Raw genomic sequence first — 13,906 nt, forward strand, 5'->3', positions numbered from 1 at the left:
ACACAGGAAGAATGTGCAAACTCCACACAGACAGTTGCCTGAGGCGGGAATTGAACCCGGGTCCCTGTGAAGCAGCAGTGCAAACCACTGAGCCACCGTGCAGTCCATAATTGTCAGCTGTCTCTGAGCTCATTGAACCATAGAGGAACCAAGCCATTCTTCATAAGAATAAAAAGGAGAAGGTAGCTGTTTAGAGAGAAACTTATCATTCAATATGCTTTGAAATTAATCTAATATAACGATACACTATATATGGCCTGTAGTAGGCACCACAGGGAGTGCAGTGCATTATTTCCCTCTTCAACTCTATTTTGATTTAGTCCCTGCCCTCCCCTTCATTGTTTGATCACACAGCCTTGCCCTTTGATGTGAAGGGCACTGCTTGTCACTGGCCACTCGGGTGTTTCCTTTCTTCCTGGTGGAAACTGAATAAAGATTTGTGCACCTTGTGTCTTTCACTGTGTCTTACACCTATATAAAAAAAACGCCTGTAATACTTTGCTCGCTGAGCTGGAAGGTTTGTTTTCAGATGTTTCGTCACCATACTAGATAACTAGACTTCACCGGAGGCTCACTGAAGATGTTACCTAGTAGGGTGACGAAATGTCTGAAAATGAACCTTCCAGCTCCGCGAGCAAACTTACATCCAGAACCTCAACCTGAGCTATAAATCTTCTCAAAAACTCGGTAATTGGTAAGAGTTAGATACGGTTTGGTTGGCACACTGACCTTCAGGTTAGAAAATTCAATTTCCACCTGGAGCAATCTAAATTGATTGTCAAGAGGCTCTGGCTTTCTGTCAAACCAACACTTTGGCTGTTCTCTTGGATAGATGCTGGCACTATGTAGAGGAAAGGTGGCTGAGCCCTGCCTGGTGTCCTGTCCTATATTTGTTCCTCATTCAACATCAGTGGAGAAAAAAATAACACAGGCTATATTCATATATTCATTGATGTTTACAGGACAGGAGGAGGTTGTTCATGCCAAACTCAGCGGCATTTAAACATTAACTGAATTTTAATGCTTGCAGCATCCATCCCAGTGACAGCTCCCAGTTTATATTAAAAATGTATAAAAATAAAAATAAACTTCTGATTACAGCAACCCTATTTCCGAGCTCTTAGCCCTTAGCCCTGGAGGCCATAGCAACACTAGTGAACAGCTAAGTACTGCTTACATGAGAGTTTCTGATTCAAGCACCTCTCAGGCAGAGGATTGCAGATTCCAAACACCCCTTGGCATGAAAAAAGGTTTCTTAACTCTTTTCTGAGCATTCTACCGCTCACTGAGTTGAGGAGGAACTTCTTTACCAAAGGGTTGTGAATCTGCGGAATTCTCTGACCAGTGAAGCAGTCAAGGCCAACTCATTGAATGTTTTTAAGGCAAAGATAGATAGATTTTAAAATAGTAAAGGAATGCAGGGTTATGGTGAGGAGGGCGTGTGAGTGCAGCTGAATCCTTGAAAAGCTCAGCCATGATCTTCTTGAACGGTGGAGCAGGCTGGAGGGACCAGATGGTCTGTCCCTGTCTTGTTTCTTATGTTCTTAAAACGGTGCCCCTTGTTTATTGATTCCTCTCATACATTACTGTTTGTGTGCCTTACTTATTATATAAGTTTAGAGTGGTGCTGGAAAAACACAGCGGGTCAGGCAGCCTCGGAGGATCAGGAAAACTGACGTTTCGGGCAAAAGCCCTCAGATGCTGCTTGACCCGCTGTGCTTTTCCAGCACCATTCTAATTTTGACTCTAATCTCCTGCATCTATCTGCAGTACCCACTTCTGCCTTATTGTATGTTATCTATACCCCTCCAAATATTACTGTTTGTGGGAGCTTACTGTGTACAAGTCAGCTGGTACATCAGCACAGTAGCGACACTTTGAAAATACTTCATTGATTGTAGAGAGCAATGGGACATCTGGAAGTCCTGAAAGGTGCTAAATAAATGCACTTTGTTAGGTGCCGCTTTGGCAGAAAGCTGGACGCTAATATCTTTATGGACTGGTCCCCAGGATCTATATTAATTGAAACATGTTTTTGTACAGGTTTAAATCAGAAAACAAGTAGCTAGGCTGTTAATTCTCACACCTCACGCGTTGGGTTGAGTTGTCATTATTTCCAACCAAGACTTGTTTTTAATATTAGAAAGTTCAAACAAAGAATTAATTGGAAGGGGGGGGGGGGAACATGATTATTTCTGGGCCACGCATGTTCTTTTTTTTCCCCTCTTCCCGTAATGACAGTGGCAACGCCGCGCCTTTAATGAGCGAGCTGTCGGCCAAAGGGCTGCGGACCTGCCCCTTTAAGTGCCGGCGAGTGGGTTCCGCTGCTGGTTACAATGGAAAGGGAGCCGGGATCGCGAGAAGGCGTCTGCATTCGGGGAGCGTTGCTTTGACTCCCGTCCCTGCCCGCTGCCCCTCAGACACACCGAGTGAGCGAGTGCAAGGGTCCGTGGCGTCCCCCTGAGCACAGGGCAGGCTGTGAGTGCTCACTGATCGGGCAGCCTAGAGCCTGGAGCAGTCGCCGAGTCAAGGGAACAAAAGGACAAGAGAGAGAGAGAGAGGAGTGTCCGCTGTAAGTGGGGCTCTGAACTCGCGGTGGGGGGGGGAGGACACCCAGAAGGATCGGTCGGGTGAGCAGAGGAGGGAAGAGGGTGCAATATGGAAACCTCCAGTAACACTCGAGATTTAAGTAGCCCCCTATCTCCTTTCTCCCGGGGGAGACTGAGGGTCTCAGTTCCCCACATCTTCCCCTTCCCTCCCCTTCACCCTCTGTGTGTGTGTTCCCCGGTATTCGATCCTGGAATCCTTGTCCATTTCATTTTCACTTTCATTGCCTCATCATTGTTTTGCATTAAAGTTCACACTTGCCTCTTTGACAACATCTGCACTTTTTAAGAGAAAAATGCCCCCCACCCTTTATCTGTCCGTGTACGGAATGAAACTCTTGTTTCCAGAAACCCCCACCCCTTTTTTTTTGCTTTTAAACAGTTAACAGTGAATTTTGACTTGAACGCCGGTCAGTTGAGGTTTAAGGTTTTTGCTTAAAGTTAATCCCTGAAAACTTCTAAGCAATTCTGTCTTTTTTTTTCTTTGGCAAACGCGCACATTTCACAAGCAGGACCGGAGGTTGGCGAGATCCGATTCAATCATTTAAAATTACCAGCGTTTTAAAAAAAATTATAAACCAGGCGGCAGAAAAAGAGGAAAAAAAAGTTGACAGGACATTTGGCGCCAACATTATCTACAGGAACCAGTTTATTATATATTAAACTTTTTTTCCCCCGTTCTCTTTCTCTCTGTATAAATGGAGCGATTGTTAGTGTGTTAATTTTTGTTGGTCTATTCACAGAGCACAGAGTGAGTCTGTTCTATAGCACATTCCAACCTCTGTTTGAGGTAATATAGGCTTTCAGTCCAGAGCAATGTGGTGTCCACAAAGAGTGAACGAGTGTCACTGTATTAATCTTGTCTTGAATGAAATAACTAAGTGATCCCTGATCAAAGCTAGTGACAGGATGAGATGCGGGGTTTTAAAGTAATCATTTTCTCTCTGAATTGGCTGTCTTTCATCTTGTCTGTTGTCCTCTTTATTTATATAATTTGTGTATAGTTCGATCATTTAATTTTCTCCTTGGAATTGATGACCAGATCCTGGTGAACACACTCCCTATAAATTGGCAGGCAGTTTAAATTCTTGAGCATACCAGCTTGCAAGTGAATGGGTTTTTTTTCAATTAAAGGGATTTTAAAAATTTAAGCAATGATTTCTCTTAAAGCTTGTACTCTCTGTTTAAGGGACACTCGGTCATGTTAGATTTAAACTTCTGGTTTATTCTGCAGCCAGTAACATTGGAAGGGATCGTGGACAGTACCCTGTACTCTCATGGCTGTTTTCCTGTTTAATTCTGCAGATGTACAGCAAATTTGGTTAGATTTATGTCCGCAATTGAAACACAGATTTACTCTGTCTGTACTTTCTGTGTTCATAGGGAGCAGGATATTCAATGGACAATATTGTGTTTCTGACGGTATGCTGGTGTTTAAACATGTACATCTGCTGCAAGTGAGCACTTCATATCATAAGTGAATGTCAGATTTTGTTTTATAATGTTGGTAGTGAGTTGTACCTTTAAATTTTGTTTACTGGATGACTAGAACAGAGAATTCCTTCCAATTACACTATGCATTCAGACAAAGAATCTTATAGATTTGCTGAATTAACCACAGTCAAAGCTAATGTGTGGCAAATTGTGGTGCCCAGTGTATTGAACAAGCAGTTCATCACACAGTGGGAGCACCTATGGAATCTCCTCAGCCTGACCTGAGTTTGGGGAAGTTCAAGAAGAAATGAGTCCTGGATAGTCACACCAGAATGTGAAATACTTTTGTTCTTCTGACGCCAACTTCCCTGTTTATTTTTGGAAAAAAAAACTCGCTTAGACAGAAATGTTGATTTGAGAGTCTGTCAGTCAGCCAGCATTTTGTTTGTATTGTAAGACTCTGAGTGAATTTCTTGTCTCAATTTATAGAAGGGGATCTCTTGTTCCCTGGTGAATGTTCCCCAAACACCTCTGAAAACAGGCCTGCCTTCCAAAGAAACTGAGAGAGGGACATGACCAATTAATTTGTCAAGTAGATTGTACCCATCTCTTAGTTTGTGTGTGATTTCAAAACAAATAGTCTGTTTGAATTTAAATGTGATTTTTCTTTTAATATGCTTTTCTACGGCATGAGCTTGCCTCTTCAGGATAGGAGTATGGTGGAAGTCAATATTGGATTTAACACATCAAATATTGGATTACGTACTTTTGAAATGTGTTGTCCACTATAATCATCGCTACGTGTAAAATTCATCGCTACTCTTCTATAAATGCAATACCTCTCTTTGTCAAAAGTTTGCTGAGAGCAGTATAAATTATGTATTAACATTTTGGGCTCAACATAGAAGCACTGTGTGTTTTGTATTGTTTAAAAGAAAGGTCTGCAGTCGTGTTCTAATGCTTTCCATTTCTGAAAATCATTCTCAGAACTATTGTTTACTATTTACACAAGACTTCTTATCAAGTTCAAATAAAAAAATGTTTTTAATCCAGCTGAGCTCTTATTGGATAAATAAGTCTCGGCTTTGGCTGATTTAAAACAGGGCCTTCTTTCAATTTTTTTTAAATTGTAAGGAAACTAAAAGGGCCAATCTACAAATGTGTGCAGAGCAAATGGGAAAATCACTCGTAACCTCCTAAGCAAGAATAACATTGTATAAGAAAGGCTTTGTTAACTAATCTGAAAAGGCCATACTTTAATACATTCTAATTCAGTCTCCGTGCAGAGTCCACTGTTTACTGCATGGTCTTGGGGTCTGTATATCGTGATGTTGGTGTGAGAGTCTGTGCCTTGCTCTGAAACCTAGTAGCTTTTGAAGCTAAAAGGAGTTGCTTTATGTAAAAGAAAAGTCTCTTCAACACAAAAGTTATATTTACTCCTTCCGTGTCAGTGAAATTTAGTTATTCAAATTCACTACCTTGACAAGTAGATTGGATATAGTGGCTGGAAAATGTTTTCTTTAAAAGGTAATTTTTAAAAAGGTTGTTGCACAATAACTACTGTAAACTATTTTGGAGTCGATGGGCCTATTGGTCTGTATTACCGCTAGCAGCCTTATTTTGTTTCAAGGCTGTCATATGATTACTTAGGATTTTTTTTCAGTTGTTTAAAAGGACCTCTTTCACTATTGTGGAAATCAGTAGGTGTTGAAAGACCAGGATAATGGTCGGAAAGGTCACTGAATAATCTGACTTCAGCACCGAGAACAATAAGAATGGGAATGCACATTCTGTGCATTTCTGAATCCACAGTTCTGCAAACTGTTGCTGGAGATTGTTGTGGCATGGGAATCATCTACCTTTTAATAAGCACTGGTCAAATCTGAGACCTACTGGCTTGACTTACAGAATGAGAAATTTTGAGATGCTGTGACAACTCATTGATTGTCCAGATCAAAATGTTCCTGGCTTTGAATAAATTTTAAAATTGGAAATTGCATGCCCATGTGGATCTGTTGAAAACTCTGCCACTGAGGTCTCCTTTGAAAACAGAGATTGTGATGTGAGCATTATCTCTTGATTTATGTGATTTTGTATTGATGATGAGCGGTGGCAAATGATAGAAACTTTTTTTTTAAATAAAGGGAAAAATCTGAAATCTTAAAATGGTTTCTTAACGTTTTCACCTAAATTTGTATAAAACATCGTCACCTTTCCTGACAAGGTGCCTTTGACAATCATAGTCAGGCTGTGTAAAGCAACCTTCCTTCATCTAGCAAGGTTTCTTCTGAAGCTGGCTGAGTGGGGTTTTGAAGGATTTTGAAAAAGTGCCCCAATGAAAAATTTGAGATGTCACTCAGCATTGAAATAAGGATAATTTTCATTATACTTGCTATAGTGAATACCACCAAAAGGCATCTGCGCTGAGGTTAGTCCAGGTGTGTGTTTCTGTGAATCAACCATGACTACTCCTACTCAGGCTCCTCGTTTCAGATGATCCTAACTTGTGGGTAGGTTGAATTTTAACAGAAGTATTCATCTCGCTAAACCATTTAAAAGGCATCTTGATGGGTATATGAACAGGAAGGGTTCAGAAGGGTAAGGGCTAAATGCTGGCAAGAGGTTTATAAAATCATGAGGGGTATGGATAGGATAAATAGACAAGGCTGAGGCACTTGGGGCTTTTCTCATTGGAGAAAAGAAGGTTTAGGGGAGATTTGATAGAGGTGTACAAGATGATTAGGGGTTTAGATAGGGTTGACAGTGAGAACCTTTTTCCGCCAATGAAGTCAGCTGTTACTAGGGGACACCGCTTTAAATTAAGGGGTGGTAGGTATAGGACAGATGTTAGGGGTAGATTTCTTACTCAGCGGGTTGTGAGTTCATGGAATGCCCTGCCAGTAGCAGTGGTGGACTCTCCCTCTTTATGGTCATTTAAGCGGGCATTGGACAAGCATATGGAGGTTATTGGGCTAGTGTAGGTTAGGTAGGCTTCGGTCGGCGCAACATTGAGGGCCGAAGGGCCTGTACTGTGCTGTATTTTCCTATGTTCTATGTTCTAAGTCTTTTCCCTGGGGTGGGGGAGTCCAAAACTAGAGGGCATAGGTTTAGGGTGAGGAGGAGAAAGATATAAACAGACCTAACGGGCAACCTTTTCATGCAGAGGATGGTACGTGTCTGGAATGAGCTGCCAGAGGATGTGGTGGAGGCTGGTACAATTGCAACATTTAAAAGGCATCTGGATTGGTATATGAGTAGGAAGGGTTTGGAGGGATATGGGCTGGGTGCTGGCAGGTGGGACTAGATTGGGTTGGAATATCTGGTCGTCATGGACAAGTTGGACTGAAGGGTCTGTTTCCATGCTGTACAACTCTATGACTCTATAAGTCGGATTAGATCAATTTAGGATGACTGGTTGGCATGGATGAGTTGGACCGAAGAGTCTGTTTCCATACTTGCATCTTTCTTACTCTGCGTTGGTACTTTTGGGAGGTGAATATAAAGTGCAGAGGCTAGCTTGGTTGGAATGAGGAGTTTAGGCTTTGTAGATTGACACAAGTTGGTGGTAGGAGTGCTGGGCAGGCTGGAACTTTAGGTAGAGTGGTAGTGTTGGGGGGGAATGAGTGGTTTGCCACATCCTGTGGTACAATGTACAGGGGCAAACTCTAACTGAGAAGGGAAGGAGAGTGGGCCAGTCTGAAGGGTAAGTCACCACGCGTTGGCTGTTGGAGTGGAAAAGGAACATGTACATGTCATGGCCTGGTATCACCAGAAAATCGATGGAAGATTTGATGACCTATAAAGCAGTGTAGTGGACTGGGTTTCTCAGTTTATCACAGAGTTGGCTATGTGGAACTGACTCACCATGCTGGTAGTTTAATACTGAAAACCACTGTTGAGACAAGTGAAGCATTAAAGGACTTGTTGCTGTCTGGCAAAGTTACTGTGCTGTGCATGCTATACGGTGGCATCCTGTTTATACTGTGGCCAGGTATCTAGTGATCAGCAACCTCCTGTCACTGAGACAAGAATCCACTTTGTTCTAGGTAAGCATTCGGCTCACTCAGCCTTGGCATTGCCGCTTCTGTGTGATTTATAGAGTCCCACCATGTCAGCAAGTGCTGTCCCAGTCTGATTAAACAGAGTTGCAGATGATCAGTTGAATTCATCACAAACTATGTAAGGGAGAACTTCAAAGAGATCTTGCCACCGGCTGGGATTTGATTTAGTAGCGTGTGTACGTTTGGTGAGTAAGGTGGAGCTCGGACAATCGGTGGTCGGTGGGGTAAAGATTTGGCAGCAGATTTAGTTTGATTTCCAGCTTGCGTTTGACTAATATCAGCTCTCTTGGTTCAAAGAGACCTTTTCCATTATAAACTGGTTTTAGAGACATTTTGAGTGGGTTATGTTTCCGGAGAATGAAGGGAGATCGTCAGTCAGTTTTCTATAAATACACTGCAGATGCAATTGAACCTTCAGTGATTCTTAATAATATCTTGTAAATGAACTAAAATATGATTGCTCTTTTAACTCTTAAATTGTTCCCAGTGTGCATTTTTTTCTTCAAAGTAACCCCCAAAACCTTGGGGCAACAGAAAAAAAATTACATTTGTTTAAACAAATTATTTCAAAACTAGAACTTGCAAGCATTTGTGAACTCAAGGAGCCCAAATTTGGTTCTGTCCATTATCCCTTCCAGCACATGACAACAGTTCTTTTATTTTCTTGAGTTAGACTGGAAAGAATTAGCTGCCGTTAGAAATGTTGTTGTGATTGTAATTATTTGTCCTCATCTTTACAGAGTTTGCCTTTATCAGAGTATTTCGAATGGGGGCTGAAGAAATGACTTGCACTTTTGTAAAAAAAACCAAAACAACTTCCTTTGGGAATCTACCTGTTGAAGATGAAGTGAATATGGGTTTTTGTATTTTTTTGGAAAGGGAGTTTGCATCAGCTATCCTGGTGATAATGTCGTCTCGGCCTGTTCAGAGCTGGGGACAGTGCGCGTGCCTCTCAAATATAGTCCCATTTAAAGTTTAGAAGTCGAGAAATGATGGGATCGCGCCTTTTTTTTTCTGGAGTTAAAGCCGCGCGTGCAGAGTCTAGAACACATATTGGTTATTGCTGTTTGACGGAAGCATTGTGGAGCGTACAATGGGTACAGTCCACACTTTGCACCGATTCGCTTACATTATTTACACGATATCCGATATAGCCTCTTATCAGCAGCGTTCGTTTCCTTTCTGTTATTTAGTGACTGTTCTCGAATCCTTTTTCTCTCTTTCTCTTTGAAATCCGAGGGGAATGGTGATGGTTGCACTGTACAAACTGCAGCTGTTGTGCACACTGAGAGAGAGAGGGTGGAAAGTCCAAGATATTGTTACCAACGTGGTTGACCCAGTCGGAAAACAATTCAGTAGCTTTTATTTTGAACGGTGATGGGGAATGTGATCAGCTTTTTGCAAATAAAAAAAATCCTGTTTTCCCCCTTTGCAAGGAGTGGTTGAGGACAGCTGGAGAATATTTTAATTTCCACTGGGAAGGTATTTTTGTCTTTGCGACACACTGGTCAGTAATTCATTTATGTGGTGTGTGATGTGTAATTCTAATGAAATTATGTGGGCAGGAACTCTCCGCAGGAAGTTGGGCTGATTACAGAACTGTCCTGCTTAGATTAGGGGGAGAAAAAAGGCATCGTTTTTCAAGAGTGAAGTTTTAAAACTCCTGTTGTATTATTAGGTGGAATTGGAGAAGAGGTGTCAATGATTTTTGTCTTCGAGTCAGAGATGTACAGCACAGAAACAGACCCTTCGGTCGAACTCCTCCATGCCGACCAGATATCCTAAATTAATGTAGTCTTACTTCCCAGCACTTGGCCCACATCCCTCCGAACCCTTCCTATTCATATACCCATCCAGATGCCTTTTAAATGCTGTAAATGTACCAGCCTCCACCAGTTTCTCTGGCAGCTCATTCCTTACATGCACCACCCTCTCCTTGAAAAAGTCACCCCTTAGGTCCCTCTCACCCGAAACCTATTCTACTTCTGGACTCCCCCAGTCCAGGGAAAAGATCCTGTCTATTTACCTTACCCTATCCATGCCCCTCATGAACACATAATGGTGACACTGCTCAGATCTTGGATTCTGGTTTCTGATATTTCTAGGCTGGGAGCGGTTGGTTCTAATTTTTACTTATTCTTGGGATATGGGTGTTGCTGGCTAAATGAATATTTACCACCCATTCCTGATCACTGGCAGTTAAGAGTCAACCACATTGCTGTAGGCCACACCAGGTAAGGATGGCAAATTTCCTTCCCTATAAGACATTAGTGAAGCAGACAGGTTGTTCCCTACAATGGTTCATGGTCTTGATTAGACCCTTAATTCCAGATATTTTATTGAATTCAAAATCCACCATCTGCCGTGATGGGATTTGAACCTGTGGTCCTCAGAACCTTACCTGGATCTCTGGATTAATAGTCCACCAATAATACCATGAGACCACCACCTTCCACTAGTCAGCAGTTTTAAATCTGCTCGGGCCAGAAGAGGCAATGACCTCATTGGATTAACAGTCCAGTGACAATACTGAGACACAGGTAATGTTCCAGGGGACTGGGTTTGATTCCTGCCATAGCAGATGGTGGCATTGAGTCCTTGTTGATTGTTGGAAGAGTCCATCTGGTTCATTAATGCCCCTTAGGGAGGGAAATTGCCATTCATACCTGGTCTGGCCTACACACCCATATCAATGTGGTTGACTCTTTACTGCCCTGTGGACAATAAATATTGGCTTTTGGTCCAGTCAGCGACACACCCCCCCCCCCCCCACCGCATCCCATGAATGAACAAAATAATCCTCATAACCCACCTGAAGGGAAGCCTGGCATTGTGAAAGTGTGATTAACTTCCCTCTTTTCTTCCTTAACCTCAGTTTGTGTTTATGAGGCCAAGGGCAGCCTTGCTGATGGTGAGCATGAAATTTGTCTTTTTTAAAATCTGATTCACTGAAGTCCCTTTTGGGGAAGGAGACCAGTCACCTCCTACCTGGTCTGACTACAAATCCACAGCAGGTTGCAGAAGGCAGTAGAGTCAATGATTGAACAGGCTTCCCTGTTAGTGACAAATGGGCAACAATTGCTGGCCTTGGTCCCACCACTTGCATTGCATTAAATAATATGAATAATAAAAGAATAATGAATCTCAGCGGCCTGAATTAGTATTGAATGAATGGCATCTCTCCCATTGATTATCATTGTATGAATAACAATAAATGTACTTCTATGATACAGAATTAAATAAATTCACCAAAGATCCTTAGACAGTGCCTTCCAACCCCACATCCACTTCCATCTAGAAGGACAAGGGCAGCAGATACATGGGAGCACAACCCCTTGTGAATTCCCGTCCAAGCACTCACCATCCTGACTTGGAAATATATCACTATTCCTTCAGTGTCGCTGGGTCAAAATCCGAGCATTCTCTCCCTCGTGGCATTGTGGGTCTACCTGCACCAAGTGGGCTTTTGTCAGAACACACTCGATGGGCCAAAGGGCCTGTTCAGTATTGCATGATTCTGTGAATGCAGGGGTTCAGAGATGCAGTTCACCACCATGTTCTCAAGGGTAACTCTGGGCAGGAGCAACACCCATGTCTAGTGAATGAATAAAAACAAAATAATTTCTTTTCACTCTCCTGTGTCATTGGTCATATGTATTGTGAATGCTTGCTGTAGTCAGTATGTGCTCTGACATATCTAGCTGCAGATACTTTGCATAAGGGGCATGTTTTTGCCTGAAAAATTGTTGTTCGAAGCAGGAATAATATGAAGCATTTTGTGCCATTTGAAGCTCTGAGTCTGCTTGAGTTACTTTGAATATATCCCTGTCTGCAGCTCTGAACTTATTGATTTTATTTTCATATACATTGACACCTCAAGCCATACTTGTACCTAATTCTTTCTTTTTCCCAAATTGTGCTCTTGATTTTTCTGTTTTGGCCACTGTAAGGGGGCAGTTGTTCATTAAGTGCATTAGGGATGATCTTGTTGTATTGCAAAATCCTTTAGAAGCTGAACAAATTGACACTCGCCATTGCTCCTTGAATTGAGTGGAATCCATCACTTTATTTTTTGTTTTGAATTTGGCTGTGGTGATTGTGTTGTGTAGCATGATAAAGAAAGTAAGCATTTGCTCAGTTACTAGGTGCAGGGTGAATTGTTGGAACATGTGAATATTTCATTACCAGGAGGTGCTGAGGCACCTTTTTTAATTGATTAAGCATTTGGGATGCGGGTTGACAGTTTTGGAGACAGGCTGATGCAGTGGGGTTGAATCTTAGTTTGAAAATTGTAAGGACTGTGACAATATGCTGAATGGCTTCTATCTGTGCTGTGATCTCCCATGGATCTGATAATGACCCTGGGCTGTAAATTTGCTCCAGTTTGTGTATTGCTTTTGTTTGAACATTGTTCCCACACCCCAAGTGTATTTGCTGTTACAGTGTTTGGTTTGTTTATTAATGGCTAACTTTATACATGTACATATGCACACTGTAGTATTGAGTCTCACTTTCTTCAGGGTTGAAGCAGAAATATTAGTCATTCCTCCTGCACATTTCTCATGTTGTAGCAGCATGTAGCCATTTAGGTGAGAATATTATCTTGAGGCCCTACTAAAGCAGTTGAGAAGACTTACAAGATTCTTGCTGGGTTATGATGATGTTATATTTAACAAGAATCTGTCTTTAAGCTGATCTTCACAGGTCCATCTCTTCAAATTTGTTGTATTTGGGATTTGGGATTGTGTTCAGGCCGGATGTGAGCTTTTCTTTGAAACATTTAAAATGTATTTATCAGGCATTTAATTGCCCTTAGCTTGGATCAACTAACCTCCTAGCTTCATGACTTTTGTGACCTGTTGGTCTACTGTTCGATTCCTCCTAAATTAGCAATCTCCACCATGTAGAAGGGAAAGGATGCAAGTATAGGGTATCGCCATTACTTCTGAGTTCCCCAGAATTTGGACCTGGGCATGTCTCACTTTTTGTTCCTTTCCTACATCAAAAACTTGGAACTAATTTCCCTAAAAGCTTTGCACAAGTGCCTTCACCGCACAAAGGGCCCATCACAACTGTCCCAATTGTAGCTAGGAATCACAAAGACATTCTGAAGCATTGTCACTCTTGCAATGTGGAAAAAACAGTAGCAAAATTGTGCACAGCCAATGGCTGTAAACAGTGCAATAATGAACAGATAATGTTGAGAGGGGTAAATATTGGTGGTGGCATTGGGGGGGGAGCTCTTTGAATCTTGTACAACCAACCAGCAGGCAAATAGAGCCTTGGCTTAATCACTGTAAGACAGCACCCCTGACAGTGCAGCACTCTCCCATTACTGCAGTGGAGTCTTAGCCTTGATATCTTTGTGCTCAACCTCTGGAGTGAGACTTGAACCCTGAATGCTGTGACTCAGAAGTGAGTGTGCTTCTGAGGCATCCCTAAGGTCTTGAGGAAGTGCAGATAATTTATGGTTTGTAGAAATTGACCTGGATTTGGTCTGAGTTGTACCTCTGCCCCTATAGGCCTCCTGGAGCCAGATTACACAGAGTTTATTTATTGGCCTAGTTGAAGTTTGCAATGGCTCATTGACTGTGCTACCCCAAATCTTCCAAATTCTTCACTTCCAACATTTAAAGTTCTGAAGAGTCTTATCGCCAAAGCACAACAAAGGCGACTGTCCTTTTTTATGCAGCAACTAAGTGACTGAGCTTCATTTAACTTGAGCACAGGGAGGATGTCTGCTTTGTGTTTGTCTCTGTCAGCAAAGCAAATGTCTTTGTTACCATCAGTGAATCTCGATGTATT

At 42.0% G+C, this 13,906-nt stretch overlaps 1 protein-coding gene across 3 annotated transcripts in view; it reads left to right on the forward strand.

Annotated features, from left to right (window-relative positions):
- Positions 1–2,314: 2,314 nt before the first annotated feature.
- Positions 2,315–13,906, forward strand: part of sox13 (SRY-box transcription factor 13) — a 183,943-nt gene continuing 172,351 nt past the window's right edge. For 2 of the 3 annotated variants that reach the window (XM_072563801.1, XM_072563802.1), the window contains exon 1: positions 2,315–2,572. The gene's annotated coding sequence lies outside the window, so the exon portion shown is untranslated. The remainder of the gene's footprint in view (positions 2,573–13,906) is intronic. The other variant, XM_072563805.1, reaches the window with a different exon arrangement.

Source organism: Chiloscyllium punctatum, chromosome 45 (genome assembly GCF_047496795.1).
Source record: "Chiloscyllium punctatum isolate Juve2018m chromosome 45, sChiPun1.3, whole genome shotgun sequence".
NCBI lineage: Eukaryota > Metazoa > Chordata > Chondrichthyes > Orectolobiformes > Hemiscylliidae > Chiloscyllium > Chiloscyllium punctatum.